General features: G+C 39.2%; 1 non-coding gene across 1 annotated transcript; it reads left to right on the top strand.

Annotated features, from left to right (window-relative positions):
- Window positions 1–20277: 20277 nt before the first annotated feature.
- Window positions 20278–20384, top strand: LOC130842769 (U6 spliceosomal RNA). Its single transcript, XR_009050568.1, has one exon. It is a non-coding gene; the product is annotated as a U6 spliceosomal RNA (small nuclear RNA).
- Window positions 20385–20953: the final 569 nt, after the last annotated feature.

Raw genomic sequence — 20953 nt, 5'->3', positions numbered from 1 at the left:
ACTTTACCAGATAGCACAACCTCCCGGACATAAAGTTAGAAAGCAAGCTGCAATTTTATAAAGCAACTTAAAGTACTGTCCTAAATTAGTGCCAATAAATTTTATTTTAAAGTGGAACCTCTTATAGCGAATTACATTGTGTGCCTAATCTCTCAACGGGGTGCCTGAATGAACAGCAACTATCATTTGAATAATGGTTTTAGCAACTAAATTAGCCAATTTTTACTTTTGGACTTAAAATTGCCCTATAGTTTTTTTGTATTATCCAAGTCATACATGCTTATGGCAAAAAGTATTGTATTTGAAGTAGTTAATGCACGGACTATAACAACAAATAGTTTACTGCATCAAGAGCTTATTTTAAGAATTCTAGATAGATCTGTAGGTATTTGCATGTTCCCTACATGCCGCCTTAGGAGGACACAATGAAACATTTTCCTGCTCTAATTCTCACTTTGATTAGCATTAATTAAGCATTGATGTGTGCAGAGTACTACTGTGCACTCTAAGAGTGAAGGAGGGGTGGAGAAGAGATTCAATGTAATGACGCAAGGTCCAACCACTCAAGGAAGTGTACATTTCAATGGAAGAAATAGACTCCGTGCATAGATAAAACAAGAGGTGGTGGAAAGAGGAATGAGAAAGCTCTGAATTATGTCATAATAACTGAAATTACTAGCTTCACATCGCCAAGTTATAGCATCGCTGTTCTAACCTTTTCCGGGATCAGGCAGGAGAACAATATGGAGGGAGTGGGGGAGAATTAGAACTCCCAAGTAGAAATGAGCCTGGGTCTGTCAGCAGGCTGTACCTTCCGACCTTTTTCACATCATGGTATATTATGTAAAAAAACAAAACCAAACCAAACCACATGATTTCATTTTTACAATGCATCAAGGCAAAAGGACTTGTGTTGGAGGAGAATGAGAGGACTTGTGTTGGAGGAAGCAACTGGATAAGACCCAGGTCACCAGCAGCTGCTTGCAGGTCACCTCTGGAGCCAGGCACACCTATGGGAAACCCTGAGCATTCAAGACATGCTGCTTACATGGCTTTGCCCACTGGGGAGCCAGAATCTTCAGCATAACATGAAGGAATGTTGTCCCTACAGAGCTAACTATGGTCTATGTGATGTAGTGTGCTTAGCAAGGCACACTGAGCTGGGATGGAACCCCACCCAGCCTGAACACTCACTAGTTTACATGACCATTGGGCAAGTTAGGTCACATCTCTAAATTTAGGAAAATATCTAAATTTAGGAAAATAACATGTAGTGCCCTGTTGAGCCATGTTGGGGCCTGAAACAAAAGGAAGAATATACCCTCCCACATACACTTATCAAAATAACCTTCCATATTTTGAATCAAGTGTAAAAAAGTAATAGAAGCTCTCCAGCAAAAAAACCATGTCTTTTTATAAATCACTGTGTTACCTAGTGCACTCACACACCATTCCCAAGTCTAACCAAGTGGCTGGTGGGAGACATGCTGATCCAGAATGACTGTTCCTATTACGTAAGAGTACAGGGTTGCGAGACACACAGCTCATTTTTATTGCAAATTACTTTTGTTTGTCATGGAATTTTTGTATTAGTTTTGATTTTTTAAAAAATATTACGTTAAAATATTTTGTTTTCTGATGCCCCCTTAAATTTTGCTCCTGTAGGAGTACGTCACCTGCCTCATCATGGTCCTGAAAATAGGGACTTTGAAGGACTATTATAATTAGGAGTAAAGACTGTAAAATACCTTCACAAAATCCGTATTTGAAAAGAGTAGCCATTGGGGTCATATTTTTACAAGACCTGCAGAGACTCTGTAGCTATTACAGGACACATTGTCTGGGAAGCCCTGAAGCAGCAGTGGGAGAACCTGCAGATTACTCAGCAGCCTGGAAACAACGGTCCGTGTGTTGTGAGATCAGCCCCAGATCCTGCTCATCAAGGAAATGTTGATGATTCTTAACCAGAACTTGCAAGAGAAGAGGGCTGGCCCAGCTGGGAGTTCTTTTAAGTTCTGGGGAAGCTCTTGTGGAGCCCAAGCTGCGTGCACACCTGTCACTTTACACCCTAATGATTACACTCAGAGAGCTCTTAATCTTTGTACCCAAAACAGTTGTATGTCCTGAGTTTACCAATAGACTTCTATAAAAAGCTCTGCTTCTCTCCTTCATGTTCAGCGAAATGCTGACAGCGTGCTTGACTATGCTGTTGGCCTTCTGTCTCTTCAGCTAGCAATCTCTTCTCTCTGGCCCAATACTGGATCTCCGTGGACAGACCTGGGGATTTTTTTTTGTGTGTGTGGCGCACGGGTTTATTTGCTCCGTGGCATGTGGAATCTTCCCAGGGCAGGGCTCGAACCCGTGTCCCCTGCATTGGCAGGCGGATTCTTTACCACTGCACCACCTAGGAAGTCCAACCTGGGGATTTTAAATCCCCCTTTGGCAGGAGGAACACCTTCCTGCTAGCAGTCTGCCCCAAAGCCTTCCCAGTTAGCATCCCTGAACCTCTTCCTCCAGCAGCAGGGGCAGCAACTCAATAGATCTCCTGTCGAACCACCTCACCCCTGATGGTGTGAAAGGTGCAGAAAATAAACTGACATGAAAGGTCACTTACCTCTGCCTCTGAGAATAGATTTTTGGGGGAATTTGGTAACAAGCACAGTAAAAGCATCAGTGTGCAGTTAAATTCAACAAACACTGAAAAATTAGCACATTGACTGCTTCTAACTACCTCCATGTATTCTATAACATGGTGTCTAGCAGAAAAATTTCAGGGTAATTTTGCAATATGTTACTTCCACATTAAGAAGGCAAATAAATAGGTACTTTAACTTTTCATTCCCTGGATTGTTCGCAGAGAGGGGGAAAGAAAAGCGAACTTATTCAGTATTGAAAAAATTTTAGTCATCAAGAGAGAGCACTTAGAAAAGGAAGGCCTTGACAAGAAGTAATATCTAGACACAACACAGCCCTTCTCGCTTCTGATGCATTTGCAGCGTAAATAGTAGAATATGCTCGTTCCCATTTCACCTTGTTTCCTCAGAGATCAGGCTGACAAACAGCCCGTCACCAACAGTTATCGCCCTTTGTCTGCCCTGGATGCTGAAGGCTCTGTGAGCAGAGAATGAGCAAATGTGAGATAAATGTTAGCTGCTGATTCCATTCTCACTCGGAGCCGTCTCTCTCTCTCACTTCTGAGTCACTAAGGAGCGCTCAGATTTGCCTCAATCTGACTCATTTTACACTCTGGCTTTTCTTCTATCTGCTTTTTCCTCTTGGTGTGCAGTAAAAATAAAATGCACTGCAAGATGGTGTTGTGTTCCTCATTTGCTTGTTTAGATTTTAATTCAAATTCTTGTTATTTATTCTCATTACAAAGGCAATCTATGTGCTATAAGTTATTCCAATATAGAAAGATGGAAAGAAAGAAGTGAAAAAAAAATCACTGATAATCTCATCATCAAAAAATAACCACAAGTAACATATTGATGTAACTTCTTCCAGATTTTTCCCTGCCTCCCCCTCCTTATTTATGTATTCTCTATCCATTTTCTTTCCCTGCTCATTTGAAATACCAATTATACTACATAGCAAATTCCCAAAGATTTCTCAGTGTGTTTTCTAGACTCAGTCCCAGTGATTTTTTTCATATTGACTCAGAGTTCGGAGGGCTCCTCAGAGCCTTTGAGATGTGGTTTAGGAAGGAGGGTGTGGAGTGGGCAGGAAGTGGATCCTTCTGCTGAGAGCTGGAGGTTCAGGGTACCAGTCCTCCTTTTAGCAGGCCAATTTTTATTTTTTTCCCAGAAATTTGGGCTTATGTGTGAGATTTTTTTAGAATAAAGAATTATGTGGCAAAAACAAAATCAAATTCAAACTTCACATGTTCTGTTCCATTTTCCTGCCAGGATAGGAGATTTTGATACCATGCTTTAGTAGCAGTCATTTTGGTGTGACTGCCTTGATATGACTGTCTCGAAGTGAGGATGTTTCTATAAGGCCTAAAAAAGCAACCATTCCGAGGATAACTCATCAGTGGGTACTGTATGAAATAGATGTCCTCACCAAATTCCTGAGCCATCCCTGAGCACTGTTGTCCTTTTCTGATGTCCCTTGTTGGTGCTCGCTCCATCCCAGGGAAAGAAAAGGGTTCTCACAAGGTCTCTTCTCATTCCTGGCTCCTCTTTCCTCCCACTCGTGGTGGTATGAAAGTCAGACACACCCCCTAGGACTAGAGGCCTCCACAGTAGCAGAACCTGGCTTGCTACCCAGGGACTGCCCATCTGATACACTAGTTCTCTTGCTATAGTAACTGCCTCCATGCAAATATGGGACCATAGTGCCCCAATTGCTCCTTGTCTGTCTTTATAGGCCAGGGACAGATCACCACCCCCTGTTGTCATACCCTCCCCCCTCACATTCCCACACTCGCTAATGAAACCTCTCCATGACTCACTTCTGCTCCAAGAGTAACCATTTCCCAGGATTACTGAGATCAGAGAAAAAACCCACTTTTACCAACCAGGATGCGGCCTTGCATCATGACCAAGAAGGAAAATAACAGAAAAGTTTTACATTGGTATATATTATATATTTAAAATGTGCGTTGTCTGTCCTATCCATGACTACTTCATCACATATGCAAAGTAGGCAAAAAGTGTATGCATTTTCTGAGAACTTATTTTGTATATTAAGTGGTCTGCCTTTCAATACTCATTTCTCTATTTACTATGGCCTTATTCATGTACATTCAATTAGTAAGTTATTGAATTGTTTACTAATGCACTTATTTGAAGATCTTTTTGTAGACTTCCTCCTTATTCTAAATCTATTTAACTCAACATAAAGTAGATACTACAAGAGAGTAGGGCTGTGTGTGGGGGGTGGCACTCAGACCTAACACTAACATTTATGCAATGTGCTCAATGATATATGTGAATTACATGAAATTTATAAATGTGGTTAGAAGAATAGGATAAATGTATTTGGGGAAGCTGGCTTACTTATAACAGGTTTTTGAAATATTTTATTGAATTGATATTACTGTAAAATAAATACATATGTGATTTTAAAAGTCCCAACAGCATTGAACTGAGTAAAGTAAAAGTGTTCCGTTTTTAATATAAGGATTAGAGATAGAATAAAGATAAAGGATGTCTTTGGTACAAATTTCTTGGAAATTAAAAAAAGTAGGATCACTTTTGTCAGATCATTTTGGTGTGATTATGCAAAAATATCTCAGATTGGAGGTCTATACCAAAACCACACAGTTTTCTTGGCTATTGCTTTATAATATCAATACAATTCAGTATTCAATATTAGTACAATCCAGGTCAAAGACCCACTAATTACTCTTTTTCCCCTCGTCAGGATTTTAGTGATGACTCTTACTTGTTTATTGTTCACTTAAGAATCATTTGGCTAAGAAATGAACTTTGACTGTACAGAAACAGCATTTTTAGCAGCTAAGAGAAATGACAATAATCTAAAGTCATAATCTTTCAGTGCAACTCTATTATATGCTATAGGCATTTTGCTTCTGTGAGCATCTTGACCAGAAACTACTTTAATACTCAACATTTGTCCTCATGGTAAATTAGAATTTGTGAACACAGTTCGTGGTTCATTCTATTTTTACGCTGCTTTTTCCTGGGGAAGGTTTGGAAAGTGTGAGCGTGTTGTCCTGATCTATTAGCACCTTATTGGAACATAAGTCAACTGCAGGTCTCTTAACAGGAATGGTACAGTATGAGCTGTGGTTGAGGAAAAGTGGAGGCAAGTAGATGTGAGAAAGAGAAAGAAACGTCACATTACAAACTGGGCTGTTGAAGACTAATTTTGTTTTTCCTGCAGGTTGCTCTTTGTAACTTAAGAAAATTTTTTCAAATGTATCCATACACAAAGTTTCTAGGTGGCAACACAAACTTATCACCTATCCCCTCTCTTCCTCTCCATTATTTTGTGTTCTTGTAGGTTGGGAGGAGCAGAGACCCACTCAAAGTACTAAGCTTTGGGGATTTTATTTTAAAGATGTATGGCAAAATGAGGGCTCTTTAAGCTCTTTCAGGTTACAAGGAACAGAGAACCTTGCAATGGAGGTTAAATATAAGGATGCCCACTGAAATAAGAATGACAGGAAAAAAAAGTTTTATATGGGCATATATGAAATATTTTCAAGCGTGGGTTAGCTGTCCTACCTATAAATATTTTCCTGCATAAGCAAAGCAAGCAACAAACAAAAGCATGCATTTTCTGAGAACTCATTTGTATATTAAGTGATCTGCCTCTCAAGTACTTTGATTTCTCTCTTTACTTTACCGTGGTTCTATTCATTTATACTCAACTGATAAAGTCTTTGAATGTTTACTGCAGCTGCCCATTCAGGCCTCAAAGAACTAGAACAACATCTCAAATGGCATCAGAATACACTGCTTCCTACTCTCATACGTCCTCCTAATAGGTCTCAAGTTATCTCTGCTTTCACTTCTGAGACTACTTCACTACTTCTGATCAGCATGCTCTACTCTTATCCTCTTTGCTTCTGAGCATCTTCTTGTACTCCTGGTACGTGGCATCTCCCTATTGCCTCCTTTCTCTGTCTCCCTCATCCCATGCCACTCTACTCTGCCAAATCTCTCTGGATATCTGGCTTTCAAATTCACCCAGAGAGAGAATCTGATTAGTTCAGGCTGTCACCATCCTTACTAAAAAGCTTTTGTAGTAGCCTCTAAATGGACTGCTTTTGTATCGGGCGTCAGTCCCTGGCCCAGTTAACTGTGATCAGGGCAGGGTCACCTGGCAGAAAGCACGAGTCTCCCTGCCCAGGGAATCCCCATGCAGCTGCTTTTCTCAGAAAGACATCATGCATATGACAGGCCTTCAGAGGGGAAGGGTCTGGTTAGTATGGGAAAGTTTTAGATTTTTATTCATGCTCGGTAAAGGGGTCAACAATTGTACTGCCACAAGTACAGGCCTTGACACTGGTCACTGAAATGACAGAGCACCACGGATGAGCTCAAAGTAGCGCATGTTGGCAGCAAAGATTTCTTGGCTTTCACCATTCAAATACAGCAGTGAGTGACTCCAGCCAGAAAGGCGTAGCTGGTGGGGGGGGAGTATAGTATGTGACCTATATTTCCCAAATCATACCAGCCTGGGGATAGAACATCAACATCAATCGCCAAATAGCATTTGTCAAAATCCATCATTTTGTGCTCAGAAGAAACTGTTTTTTTCACCAATGGAGCTTGCATTTCCCAGAGGGTTTCTCCCTCGTGCTTGGAGAACTAAGCCTCTTGACTACCATGGCGTGTCTGAATTCTATCCCTCTTTTGTCTTGACTCCTTGTGATGAAGATCCTGGCGGCAGCTGATGCCAAGAGGAGCAGCTGTGCCTCCCGCCAAAAACACCACTGCAGCTGCTTCTGCTGCTGCCGCTGCGTTCCAGACAGAAACTGCTCCTGCCTGCAGAAAAAGATGTCGCTAGATCTACATCACGTGTAACTCTGCCCCCTGTAAGGACATGACAAACAGCCACAGCTGCAGCAAACTCTACTTCCACTAATGCTACTGCTTTCGTTGCCAGTACTGCTGTCACCACCACCAGTGCCATTCTTGGTGCCTATGGGCCAGATGCCTTGCATTCTCAATGCCCCAGAGAGGTATAAGAAAAAATAGCTTTTTGACTTTCACTTGTTCTTCCATTCAAGTTTTACCCTCCATAAACTTGGCCATGAGTCCATAGGATCTGGGCCAGGGCATAATCTAGGTGAAAAATTTTATCTAGAATCATCCCTCCTTTCCAATATCAGCTCACTGGCTCCTCTCCATCTCCTCATTGCTTTGGGATGAGTTCTTTCCCACAAAATTCTTAGTGCCTCATGTGTCTAGGAGTAACACAGGCCTCAGGCATCCCACAAGCTGCAGAGTAATTAGCCACTTCAGAAGAATTAGCTATACTTTGTTATGTGATTAAGTGACTTAGAGGTCACCCAGACTAAAAGATATAGTCTATAAGTATGTGTTTAAGGAGATTAGGGATATCTTAATAGATATGATTGATATGAGCAAGAATTTAAATTTCATCAGCTGTATTCTTCCCAGTCTAAAGAAAGAAAGAGAAGGTAGGTGGTCTTTCTGGGTTACAGAAATGGTAAGACCAAGATGCAGAAATTTTTACATTTATTCAAGATCACCCAGAAGAAGATGACAGTGAATCTGGCAGACAAAGATATCCCGGTCATTACCAATGTGTAGTCTATTTTAGCATAAAAATATCTTCTTCTTCTTCGCCACAGCCTGAGTAAAATAATTCCTCAAGATTATTCAAGTATTTGCTCTATGTACGTGTTCACCAAGACATTCTTGTAGACTATCAAATACATCTGCTTTAAGCATTAATACATTTGGGACTCTGCAGGGAAGTCCATCCTCATATTTAGTGTTGGACACAGAATTAGTTTTCTGTGTAATGGTGAGTAAGTGTACACTGTATTTACTGACTATATCCTACTGTAATGTTTTAGAAAGTTACTCAAATGAAACTCTTAACTGGGAATTACAGGCGCTCTTGAATCATAAACAGCGTTATCTCCCTAAATTCAGGCTCTTGTATATGATACTTACTTTAAATGGGAAATTAGAGAGACATCACTTAGTTTCTTTAAAAATAACAATTTTTCTGAAACTATAGAGAATGCGTCTTTTGTGAAAAAAAGTATTTATGCTGTCTTTTTATTTCCCCTAGGGCTGTTAAACACTGTGTGCTAGCCCTTTATCAGCAGTGTTTATACTGCATGATTGTGTTTATTTAGATGCTTGTAGAGTATAAAATTATGGGTTTGGTAGTTTGCAGCTAAAATTTGCTTGCCCACTTCCATTCTTGCTTTTACTTGAATTTTGAAGTTTTGTTTTGTTTTGGTGTATTTTTGTTTTCCTCTTTAAGGCAGATAAAGAGTATGCCAACTCCCCAAGGAGCTCTGCACAGATTGATAATTGTGGAGAATTCCTCTCTCTTTTGGAGCTGCACAATTTTCAAGTCAAGTCATATAAAAGGAGCATAGCTTGGGTCAGGCGGGGGATTGGCCTTGTAATGTCTGTAGCTTTTCCACACCAGGGTAGCTCGTCTGCCTGCCCTTCACCTCTCCCAGAAGAGATCCTATTCTCTTTTTAATTGAGGGGACAACTTAGGAAGGCTGATTGGCTCAAAGCTGTGGGGAATATCAGTTTTAGTTCATTTATTCTTTACATGAGTCAAATATAAGCCTACTTTGAAAGAATAACCTAGAGCTGAGTTCTTCACCTCTGTTCCTCTAAACGGGTATGTTGCTATGCACTCTCGGACAGGGGAACACCAGCCTTTGTCAGCTTCTTAGAGTGCTCTCAACTCATCCTGATTTTGTGACTTCTATACTCTTAAGTCTCACAGACTCTTCAGAGCTAAAGTCAATTTGCCTTTCAGAAGTCTACATGAAGTTACAATGATTGAACCGAACTCAATCATGCACACCTATACAACATCAGTGGTATTAGTTTGTTTTATATTTGTTTTGTTTTGGAGGGCTGGGAAATTCTGTTTTTTTGTTTTGTTTTTGTGTTTTGGTTGCAACTAACAGCAAATCCACTTGAACTAAGCCAGCCAACCAAAATAGGAATGGGGATTTATTGGTTCATGGAGACTAAGCATTGAAAAAACAAAAAAGATACAAATGCATCTGGGTCTTAAGTCAACAAGAAACCTCCACCTGGATTTTGCAAGGTCTCTCTCATTCTCCTTCTCTCTCCCCCCCACTTCCTCTCCACAACTCTCCTCAGCTCTTCTCGAGGAGTTGCCTTCATTCTCTTTCATTGAAGTCTTACCTTCTCCATGGGGCAAGAAACCACTGATAGCTTTTCATGTCCTATTGTGTGGTTCCTATGTACCAGAGAGGTACTGAGTCTCTTCTTGGCAGTTAAAATTGCTCAGGGAATAGTTTCCAATGGCTCAGCTGGGAAGGATGCCCACCCCTGGACTAATCAAAGGACTAATCAACAGTGCTGCCTTGTAAGCATTTGGTAATTTCCATGGGAACAACAGGTTGGATGAGGAGGGAAGGAAGGATGCAGTAAGGGTGCTAGGTATCCACAGAAAGTAAACAATATATGCCCATTTGAGAAATGTGGTTTGGCTGTATGAGCACAAGGATATTCCTTTTCCTTATTTGAGTGAGTAAGCTGACATATGTTTATTTGTCACTGCCCCACATTCACTCCCAAGATTAGATTTCCCCCCTTTGAAGCATGTGGGACAAACAGGCTTATTTGTATGTACTTAACAATAATTAAGATCTTTTTTGTATCGTGGGATAAGTTATCTGATTAAATTCAACTTTTTACTTCATGAATTTGTCAGTTGATTGGTTGATCCTGTATCCGCAAAGGAGTTTGAAATAGTTTAAAGGAAACACATTCAGACTCCTTCCATTGTGTGTGATGTGCCAAAAGTAAAACAAATTTTCCACACAGCTAGTGCTGAAAATAAACTGTGATTTCAATTGCAGAATCAAAGCATCATCCTGAAACCCACCCTTCAGAAGTCTCATAAAACTGCCATTTGAGTTACTTTTTATTTTTTCTGACTTTAAAGGTTATGTAAGCATTGTGCAGCCAATGGCTCACCCGAACATTGGACAAAGGAAAACTTCAGAAATCTCCCAGGAATTTCCTCTGGTTGTAAATTAATAGAAAGGATGGAATTTTTGACAGTCAATGGGTAAATTTAACAAATGATTACTCATTAAAAACATAAACAAAAAGAAACCAAAGCCACCTTGGCTTTGAGAATTGGCCTCACTAGCAAGATTTTTCCCAATTCCTTCCCCCGTTGCTCTTAGTTAGATGGCTTACGAGCAAAATGCACTGTTGGAAATTGAACAAACCAGTTATCTCTGCACTCGCTTCTTGCTTTCCTTTTCCCAGCATCCATCTTTGAATACATACTTGCAGAGAGGGTCTGTCTTCGTAGGCAAAGGGACATTTTCCACCAGAGGGCAATTTGGCAACACTTCAGCCATGCAATGTACAGACACTTATTGAAAGCCTACACGGTGCCAGCAACAGTACTGGATGCTGGATTACAGCACTGAACAATCAGGATGAGGACTAATCTTCATAAAGCTCATAATATTCTCCAGCTTCTTTTCTTCCTCCTGCCATCAAAGTTCTGTCCTTGAATTTCTCTTTTTCACTTGATCTCCTTTGATCACCACACACAACGTTCCATGTGTATAACTTCAAAATGTATAGCTTTGTGTATTAAATAGAAACCCATAGATCTAACGGCATGTAAAACTTGTCTGCATTTCTGGTTACCACCTATCAAATCCAATATGTCCTGAAAAATGAATCACCACCATCTGCCTTCAGTGTCCTCCCTCCTCCACTCTTGATAATTTCAGTGCCATTATCCCCACCCCATCACTCAGACTTAAAATCCCAAGCAGTGTTGCAGTGGCTTTAACAGGTCGTTTTGCTCCCAGTATTTCCTCTCTTTGATCCAGATTAAATTTTGGTGTCAGAGGAGAATTCGTGATGAAAAACCAATCGTTAACTCAGATAACATATAGGAAAGAACTTAGTAAATTACAGAAGTGTACCATGTTATTTCTTTTCCATGTTCATTATTGTGTTACTATCCACTGAGGAGTTTTCAGTGACTACCTACACTTCTCAAATAAATTCTAAACTCTTGGACTGGACATTTGAGGCCCTATAAGATCTACCGCTTATCTATTTTTCACACTTACTTGCCTTCGAATTTTCTGTGCGTTGGACAACTGGAATTGTTCACTGTTCCTTCACAGCCACATTGAAGAGCCTCTTTACTCATGCTTTTCCTTTGTCCTAGAACAAACATCTCCTAATCTGTCCCTTCATGTCTCTCTGCTTGTGACCAACAATTGAACTCTTCCAGGAGGAGAGGCCCTAACATGGGAATAAGGGAACTCCACAGGGCACAGGATAACTGTGGCTTCATGCACCAGTTAATATAAACCCTTGTTTGAAAATACCAGGCGTGAAGAGACTACAAAGAAGTATTCTAATTTAGGGAGGGAGGACAGGCAAAAAGTTTTATGGGACTTGAGCAGTAGGACGCCAGTTAGCATATGTTACTTTCAGAAGTGGGAATAGAGGGATTGATCTTGGAGTCTGGGTGTTTGGACAGCCTGGAGTTTTGATATCAAGAGTTGTGGGGAGGACGAGTTAGGAGATACAGTCATTTGCAAGGGAGGATGTGAGGAACAGCTGCAGGTACTGAGGACATGTGAAAGCTGCCATGGAAAATTCTCAAGCCTCAGGTCCTTCAGGGTCTCTCCCAATAGGCTCATCAATCTCCACTATAGATTTGCTCAAGATCTGAGAGCTAATAAAGCCTCCTCTGAATCACATCAACTGGCTACAAAATTTTCAGTAAGGAGAAAGATGAACAAATTAAATTCTACCCTTCTTTGTGTATGTGGTTCAATTAACTTACACAGAGAAAGGACAACTGAGATCTGGAATTTTCCCAAGGATTTATTGTTTGTGCTTGTCAGCACACCTGAGTAAAATCAAACTCCTAAGAATCATCTAATCTAACTTTACAGGTGGCTTCAGGGAGAAATAAATATCCAAACGCTTAGGGGCAAGTCAAGTGTAAAATATGCTTTGTGAAAATGCCTGATGAATTTCGACATGACATGCTTTATTATAATAATGAATGATCTGATGGTAAAGGGCCCTCAGGCTTTGGAGGCCCATTGGTGTCAATTTGAGGAACAAGAGTAAAAGATTGTACTTCAAGCTTTGCTGTTATGCTTTATTTTGGGAGACTTTTTAGAAATGTTCTTAATTTTTATTCAATAAAAACAACAAAAAATAGATCTGCCATAGAAGTTTTATGTGAAAGATCTAAAATTATAAAGCTATAAATTTATCTCCTGATATTTAGTATATGTCAACTCAATTTTGAAAATAAATAGAGGAAAGTTAGAAGTTTATTTCTTGGTTATTCACATCAACTTTGTATTTGTGACAGATTTCTCAAACTTGCTATTTCTTACACTGAAGCCCTAATGTCTCTCCCCCAGCCTGCTCTACCTGAAGACATATGCGTCCAGCTCAGTAAATGGTGACTCCATTCCTCCAGTTGTTCAGGCCATGATCTTGAAGTCACCCCTAACGTCTCTCTTTTTTATATCCCAACATTCAAATGACCAGCATATCCTATTGATGCTATCTTCACAATAGATCTAGAATCCAATCAATCACTCCTCACGTCCTTCGTCACCACCTTCCTGGTCTAAGCAACCATCATCTACTGTTTGTTGCAGTAGCCTTATCCTTCTTTTGGCCTTCCTGCTTCACTCTTCCTCTATATAGTCTACTCTCAAAAGAGCAGCCAGAGTGATCGGTTAAAATCTCGTATTCTTCTGCTTAAAACTTTTCAATATTCTTCCATTTCTCCGAAAGTAAACGTCCTTCAAAGTCTCTCAGAGCTTCCCAGGCCCTGCAAAATCTACTCCCTTATCTCATATCCCATTTACCACCTCTTTGACCTAGCCTCCTAGGACTCTCTCCCCTGTTGAGCTTCAACTACATTGCCTTCCTTGCCCTTCTTCCATTCTCAAGGTGCTAGTGGTAGCCTCTGTGACTCTTCCCTCCAACATGAGTCTTCTGTTCCTGACCCCATAGGAGCTGCATCTCCAGCATAAGAACTGCCAGCCTTGAAGCTAGAAGTGGACAGTCATCAGGAGAAAACAGTTCCTACCATACTCCTTTAAATTTCTTCCACTGAAGCCACATGTTTCCTCTAAGCATGAAGAACAGCTAAACCATATGTGATGGAAAGGAAAGATGGGGAGATCTAATGGAACTATAAAGTTACAAGAATGGAGCCTTAAGCCACTGATGAGATTACTTCCAAAAGCACTTCATATTATTTTATATTCTTTCCTTTCATTAAAGCTAGAAATTTCATATGAACCTTTCACATGAACCATTTAGAAGAGAGGCACGAATATATACACATGTGTAAAGACTATGGTTCCTAGGTACCCAGCTAAAGCTGCCAGAGTGGGTTCTCTTCCAGGTTCTGAAAAACACTGGTCAGTGTTGGCAGATAGAAATATTTCATCATTGACACCTCTAGCCTCGGCAAACAACTGAATTAAGGTTATGAGTTTTAATGGCTTAGACACTGATTTAAGAATAAGAGAAATCAGTCAAAAAAAAAATGCATGTTCTTCCAGATTAAGAAGCATTGATGAAATTCACCAAAGTAAGCCTTGCTATTTTAAGTGTGTATTAATATTACACATTTTCTTAATAAAACAAGACTGTCCACATGATTCATCTCTAGTGGCTTTTGAGCAGAGATTCAGGATAAAGATCAGATTTCCAGGACTGACTGCAAATATGTTCATCCTTTGGGAGCACAGGAAAGGAAATCTAATGATGCAGAAATAGTCATAGAGGAGCCAAGGAAGAAAGAGACCAGAAGGAGAAGTGCAGACTAGATGGAAAAAGCTACACCCAAAGAGCTTGAAGTCAGTAATCAAACACCTCCTCAAACTGTGCTTGACGATTTCAAGGAGTGGGGGAAATAAAAGAGTGACTGACATCAAACCTCACTCATTTTTCAGATGTACTATGATTTTTGCTTGACTTCGTCAGTAAAAGTACGCATTACCTTTGTCTTTTATGGTCAATTACTAGATTATTTTAAACTGATCAAATTTTGTCCAGAAATTGGCATTCTTTCCCTATGATTTCCATATTTTCCAAACTCTTGGACTTTCCTGAAATTCCTAGCAAGAATTCTAGATGTCATAGTGTTAATTTTACGTATTGTTAAAATTTTTTTGCTCCCACCATCCATCCCAAATCCCCTTCACATTCCTTTTTGTTTGTTTTGCTTGTTTGTTTTATTGAGTTTTCAGTTTTAATGGACAAATAAAATTTTAGGGTATTGAAAGGTAAAGATATTTACCTTCCTTGATTCCTCAATAGACGCACTTTCATTTGTTTTTTGGTTCTTCTGTTGTTTCTTCCTATATCACTATATTATAAATTTACTTGCTAGCTTTCGATTTGTTCATTATAGCTTTTGATTTGTTGATTATATCTGCTATTAGCTTCCTGCTATGATGCATTATGATTTAATGCATTTACACAATTATAATGCTAAATTTTATTTTTCTTTCAGTTGTCTTTGTTGTTTATTTTTGTTTCTATCAAGTACAAATAATACTTTTGACTCTGCTTCACTGCTATTCTTCCCTACTTTCAGCCATTTGTATTTATACATGTATATTGTCAAATTTAACATTTCATTCTGTTTTGTATCAAGAAATACTTCTATTTTTTTAATATGTGGTTTGTTATTGTTTAGCTAACACCTATTGAGGACTTTCTATGTGTTAAGCACTGTTACAAGTGCTTTGTGTAAATTAACTCATTTAAGCCTCACGAGATTATAAAATAGATAACTATTATTATTTCTATCTTACAGGGAGGAAATTGAGTAATATAAATTTCTAGATTCATATAGCCAGTAAGAATTTTAGAGGTTCTCTCCTAACAACTGTGTAATACTCTCTCTCTAGGTTATCCATTCAACTTGAAAGTCATTAACCACTATTTACATTCTAATAAGAATATAAATGGAATCCATGGCAATGCCAAGTAGTGTGCTACGATTATACTTAGTTTCTTAGCTGGTTTGTTTTCTTAGCATTCCTAAGGGCCTTTTTTTTTTTCTTTTCTTACTTTACCTGCCTTTTCTGTCTCCTAAATTGTTTTTGTATCTCAAGGGTAGTATTAAATCTTTTTTTCCTTTGATACCTTTCCCAAGCTTTCCATTATTCTGCTCCAAGTTGTTCTCATTTCTCTCTAGGGTGGGTCATCACAGTCCTCTCCTGGACTAGATCATTTGTTGCTAGCTCTCACATTTTCCTTTTCCTTGGTTTACTGCCTTATTGTGCTAAAGCATATTCTCAAGTAATAGCCTAAGAAATAGGGTAGTGTCTTTCAGGGCACCTACATTTTTAAAGGTTTTAAAAATGTGTCCTTCCTTGGACAGTTGGTTTGACCACTCTTAGGATTCTAAGTTGAAAATAATTTCCACTCAACGCTTTGAAGGCTCCGTTATTACCTTCCAGCATTCAAAATGGCTAACTGGGTAACCAATGCCAGGCTTAAACTTATTATTTTTCTGGACTTGTTTTTCTTCTCCTTGGAAACTACAAGGGTAATCTTTCTCCATGGTACTCTGAAAATTTATGACAATATAACAATTAGAATGGGCTCCAATACTTGATGCACTGGGAACTCAGTGGACTTGTTTAGTCTGAAGACTTTTGTCTTCTACTCTAGGAAATCTCTGTTCTGTCTTCTCTTTTCTCTTTCTAAAATTCCTATGAAAAGGATTTTGAGTAATTATATATGTACATATATATCTTAAAACTTTTCTCTATTTTCTATCTTTTTAGCCTTTTGATTTGTATTGTAGAACATTCACTCAACCATCTCCTTTAACCCTTCAGTTTATTTCTTTTCTACTTTTTAGTTTAAAACAACATATATTTAAGTATCTAGAGCTCTTTTTGTTCTCTGTTTTCTTTTTCACTGTATCCTGTTTTGTTTTATGGATGGAGAATCTTCTCTGATTTCTCTACTATTAAAGTGTGTGTGTTTTTTTTCCCCTGAATTCTGAATTAACTCTGTCTCCTCTAGGATCATATTTTCCTGTTTGTTAATTTTGATCCTTCTCTTTTTTAATTGCAGGGTTTTTTTCATGTTTGATGTCCCTTGTTTTTCATCTATAGTTAAGTACAAGACCACTGAAGAGTCAGTCTGTGAGCTCTCTGGGGTGAGTGGGGCTTGTCAGCTGGCCAGCTCTCACACCAGGGGACTCTAAAATGACAGAAGAGAGTCATTTGCACCAGTACTCTTCGTGGCTGTCCTGGTTCTCCTTAGATTGTTCATTCAATACGACGAGAAAAGATCTTCCTCCTTTTTTCTTTGGTTTGTGTTATTTGTTTAAAGAGTATGTGCCTGGCTTCCAGGAGCCCTGTGTGCAGGGGAAGGGAAGGCTGTGGCAGGGTAGCCTATATTCTGTACTTCAATTAACTCCCTGTTCTCTGTCCCCTGCTTCACCCCTACTCTCCACTTGATTCTACAGGCCACATTCTCCAGTGCTGTGCAGTGCTGATGGATTTCCATCTGACCTGCAGCTCTCCCCTCCCCTTTCAGGCTTCAGCCTCCTCTCGTCCACATCAGCAAATCCCAATCATCCTTGTACTTCCAGGAAAGTATTGAAATGTCTATTCCAATGATGGCTCCCTTCCAATTCTCTTCAATATTGAGAGTTTATACTTTCACTATTAATGTTCAGACCCAACAATCTTCACTAACAGAATGTGCTAAGTGTTGTGGTTTGGCTATTAGACATCTTATTTCGGCCCTTTTTTCTCAAAGTGTACCTCTCTTCAGCCTTCCAGGACTGAAGATATTCCTTTCTGGTTCTGATTTTTTTCCACCACAGTATAATGAAATCAGAAGTTCTGGAGTGAAGCTCCGTTATGGGTGTTTTTTAGGAAGCTCTGAGTGGTTAGAACATGCAGCTAGGGCTGGAAGGACTGCTCTTGCCATAAGCATAGAGGAGGCAAGCTGTAGTCCATCTCGGAGCTGATAGGTGTCTCCACATGACCTGTTTCAAATTTTCTGCTTTGGTAGACATTTTTGAGAGACTTACTTGATAATATGTTAAGTCACTAACTAAAGTTGGGAGAGTGCCATATCAAGCTACTGAAGTGTTATCCTCAAGTTCTGTTACTTGTCACATACAAGTAACTGTGTGTGTCATAGTTACAGGATCAGGACGTTGCTGACTCCTGCTTTTCCGTGGTGCATTGGGACAGAAAAGCCTCCTGTGACGTACGCCCACAGGAACGCAGGTCTCTGTGGCCACTCGTGCAATAAAGTCATGTTATGTCTCATTTAAACTTCCCATAAGAACAAGTATGTATTCCTACGTTAAGCGTCTATCCCAGTTCAATTAATCCTGCCAGTAAATATCAGTATGATAAGTGTCCCCCAGATATTATTGGAAATGTGAATTTTTAATGTGCAAGTTTTTAAATTTCTTCTTGAAGCACGATTGTGTTCCCTTGGCTAAAAAACTCTGAGTTCCCTGCCCACACCCCACTTTTACATTAAAGCTGCCACTCCCTGGAAGATAAGTGTTCCCACGATGAAAGAATTTTGAAATTCTAGTGTGTGTCACTTGATGAGTTTATTAAAAATACAAAATTCTGGGCCTCAAGCTCAGAAAAACTGATTCAGTAGATGTGGATGACAGCCCAGGAATCTGCTTGGAATAAATTGTGCAGATTATTCAAATGCAGGAGGTACTTGGACCTTCCTTTGAGAATCTCACTCTAAGGCATAGAGGAGAGAGAGGCAGATTAATTAACAAGCTAGAGTCTTCCGATAAGTACTTTAAGAGAAAACGGAGCAGAGAAAATCAGTATGTAAAGGTCTCTAAAGGACCTGAGTCCCACTAGAGCTAAATAAATGATAATTCTTCACATTATACATGTAAATGAACCGAAAAGATATGGAAGTCATTATCAGGTTAATTTCATTTTTAAAAGAAAAACTCATTTACTTAAGTAAAAAACTTTTAATTATCAAAATGCCAAACTTTGAAATGACAATATTTTCATTCGCTTTATAAAACACTGATTCTACAAAAACATGTTTCTTCTGCATACTAGGTTGACATGTCTCTCCCAAACACAAAAGACACACAACCTCAACCTTCCCTTTTAAAATAAATAACAGTTTTCATACTTGTCCCTTCCCAAGAACATCTCTTAGTCTCTGAATGTCTATGTGTTTGTGCATTGTGTCAGGGTAAAACCGCAGACTCAAAGAAAAGTGAACAGGTAAACACGCTGAAACTGGAGGCATTTCTTTGCTGTCAACTATTTTACTCGGCAGAAAGATCACCGAAGGGAGCTATATGGTTAGACATAAGTATTCAAATGAATTCAGTATTACATTCAAGCTACTTTATTCATTTTTTTAAAGAACTTGAGCTATTTTTCACTATGTTACCATAAACCTAGACAGGTAGAAACCTGCAGACTCAAACTGTGACGGAAGTAAAGGTGACAGGAGTCTTTGTTAGATGCTTAAGCAGCTTGGCCCGTCTTCCTCCAGTGTATATCCAGCAGACAAGCAGTTATGATTGCTTTACAGATATTAAATTCTGCAGGAAATGTACTCTGATTGAAAAGCTTTAACATGATCGGCCCCAAATAACCATGGCAAGACGCCAAGTGAAATTTCCCCTAAACGTGACTGTCTTGCCCATTTCCACAATCCCAGACAAGGGTTGCTTCATGTCTATTCACCACCCACCCCACCTCTCTACTGGTTAGAGCAGAAGTGCTTGACTTACTGTCCGTGTCCTCTAAATTGTCCCTTCAGGCCTGCATTTCTCACTTGGCTGTAAGTTTGTGGTCAGTCCACAGACTGACTTAGCAAAGCTCAGAGCTACTCAGAGCTACTTGCAGTTTTAAAGATACTTTGATCCCAAAATGATTATCTGCTTTATATACATAGAAATGTCCTAAATTATTAGGCTTGTCACACAAGAGAGAGGAGAAAATAGAGGAGGTAAAGGGAAAGTAAGGGGGTCCCTGGAAGGTGTCTGCTGTGAGCCAGCATGCGTTCTGCCCTTGAACCCTTCACCCTCCTACTTCTACAGGGTCTAGAAATGGGTACAAGTCTTTTCATGCCATTACTTATCTTATGATTCAGATTTAAAAAAAAAAAAGAATCAGTTTACCTATAACATACTGTGACCAAAAATAAAACTAAAATCAAGAGAAGTTTGCTGGTTAACTTATATTTTAGGGTGATGAGAATATACTAAGCCTTACACCAAGTGAGTATCAGTGTATGAACCATCTTCATCCTTTAAAAATGCGCATGCTGGGGACTTCCCTGGTGGTCCAGTGGTTAAGACTTTGCCATCCAATGCAGGGGTAGGGGTTTGGTCCCTGGTTGGGGAGCTAAGATCCCACATGCCTCGTGGCCAGAAAAACCAAAACATAAAACAGAAGAATATTGTAATAAATTCAATGAAGTCTTTAAAAAATGGTCCACATCAAAAATAAAAAATCTTAAAAAAAAATGCATGCACTGATGGCCCATTCTATGCCAGGCACTGAGTTGAAATAAAAGTCCCACTGTGCTCACTTTGGCAGCGCATATACTAAAATTGAAACAATGCAAAGAAGATTAGCATGGGCACTGTGCAAGGAGGGCATGCAAATTTGTAAAGCATTCCATATTAAAAAAAAAGAGAGAGAGAGAGAGAGAGAAATAGAGGTCCCACCAATTATTATATAAATATCACCCAAACTTAGAAAAAAACTAGTCTTAATTTCTACCTGCCACTTGAGTTTACTTATTTTAATCTTTAAAAAACAGTTTTTCATTTCTTGCCCTTTACTATCACTAAAGAATATTTTCTATGTTTTTAAAACCTGCTATGATGGTTCATATGTCATCAGTGCTCAGACTGTGGTTGGTACATGCTGGGATGGAACTGCCATCCAGGGGCTTAGAGTCTGGTTGTGGAGAGAGATTAATCAAAATATGATGATCTAACGTAGCAATCATGTTTGTGATCCTAAGTTGAGCTTTTTACCTAATAAGCAATAATAATAGCTATTTCCCCATTTTTTCCTGGGTACTAATGGTCAACTTTAGAGAGATGCAATGTTAGTAGAGTAACACAAAACACTCAAAATCAAAATATTTCCATGATTTTGATTTTTTATTTTAATTTCAATAGAACATGAGTTTAGCTTTCTTCACTTTACAATACTTTAAATTACAATACAGATAATGAATGGAAGCAG

This window comes from Hippopotamus amphibius, chromosome 1 (genome assembly GCF_030028045.1).
Source record: "Hippopotamus amphibius kiboko isolate mHipAmp2 chromosome 1, mHipAmp2.hap2, whole genome shotgun sequence".
Lineage (NCBI taxonomy): Eukaryota > Metazoa > Chordata > Mammalia > Artiodactyla > Hippopotamidae > Hippopotamus > Hippopotamus amphibius.
The sequence above is the reverse complement of the archived record's forward strand: the minus strand, read 5'-3'. Positions and strand labels throughout refer to the sequence as shown.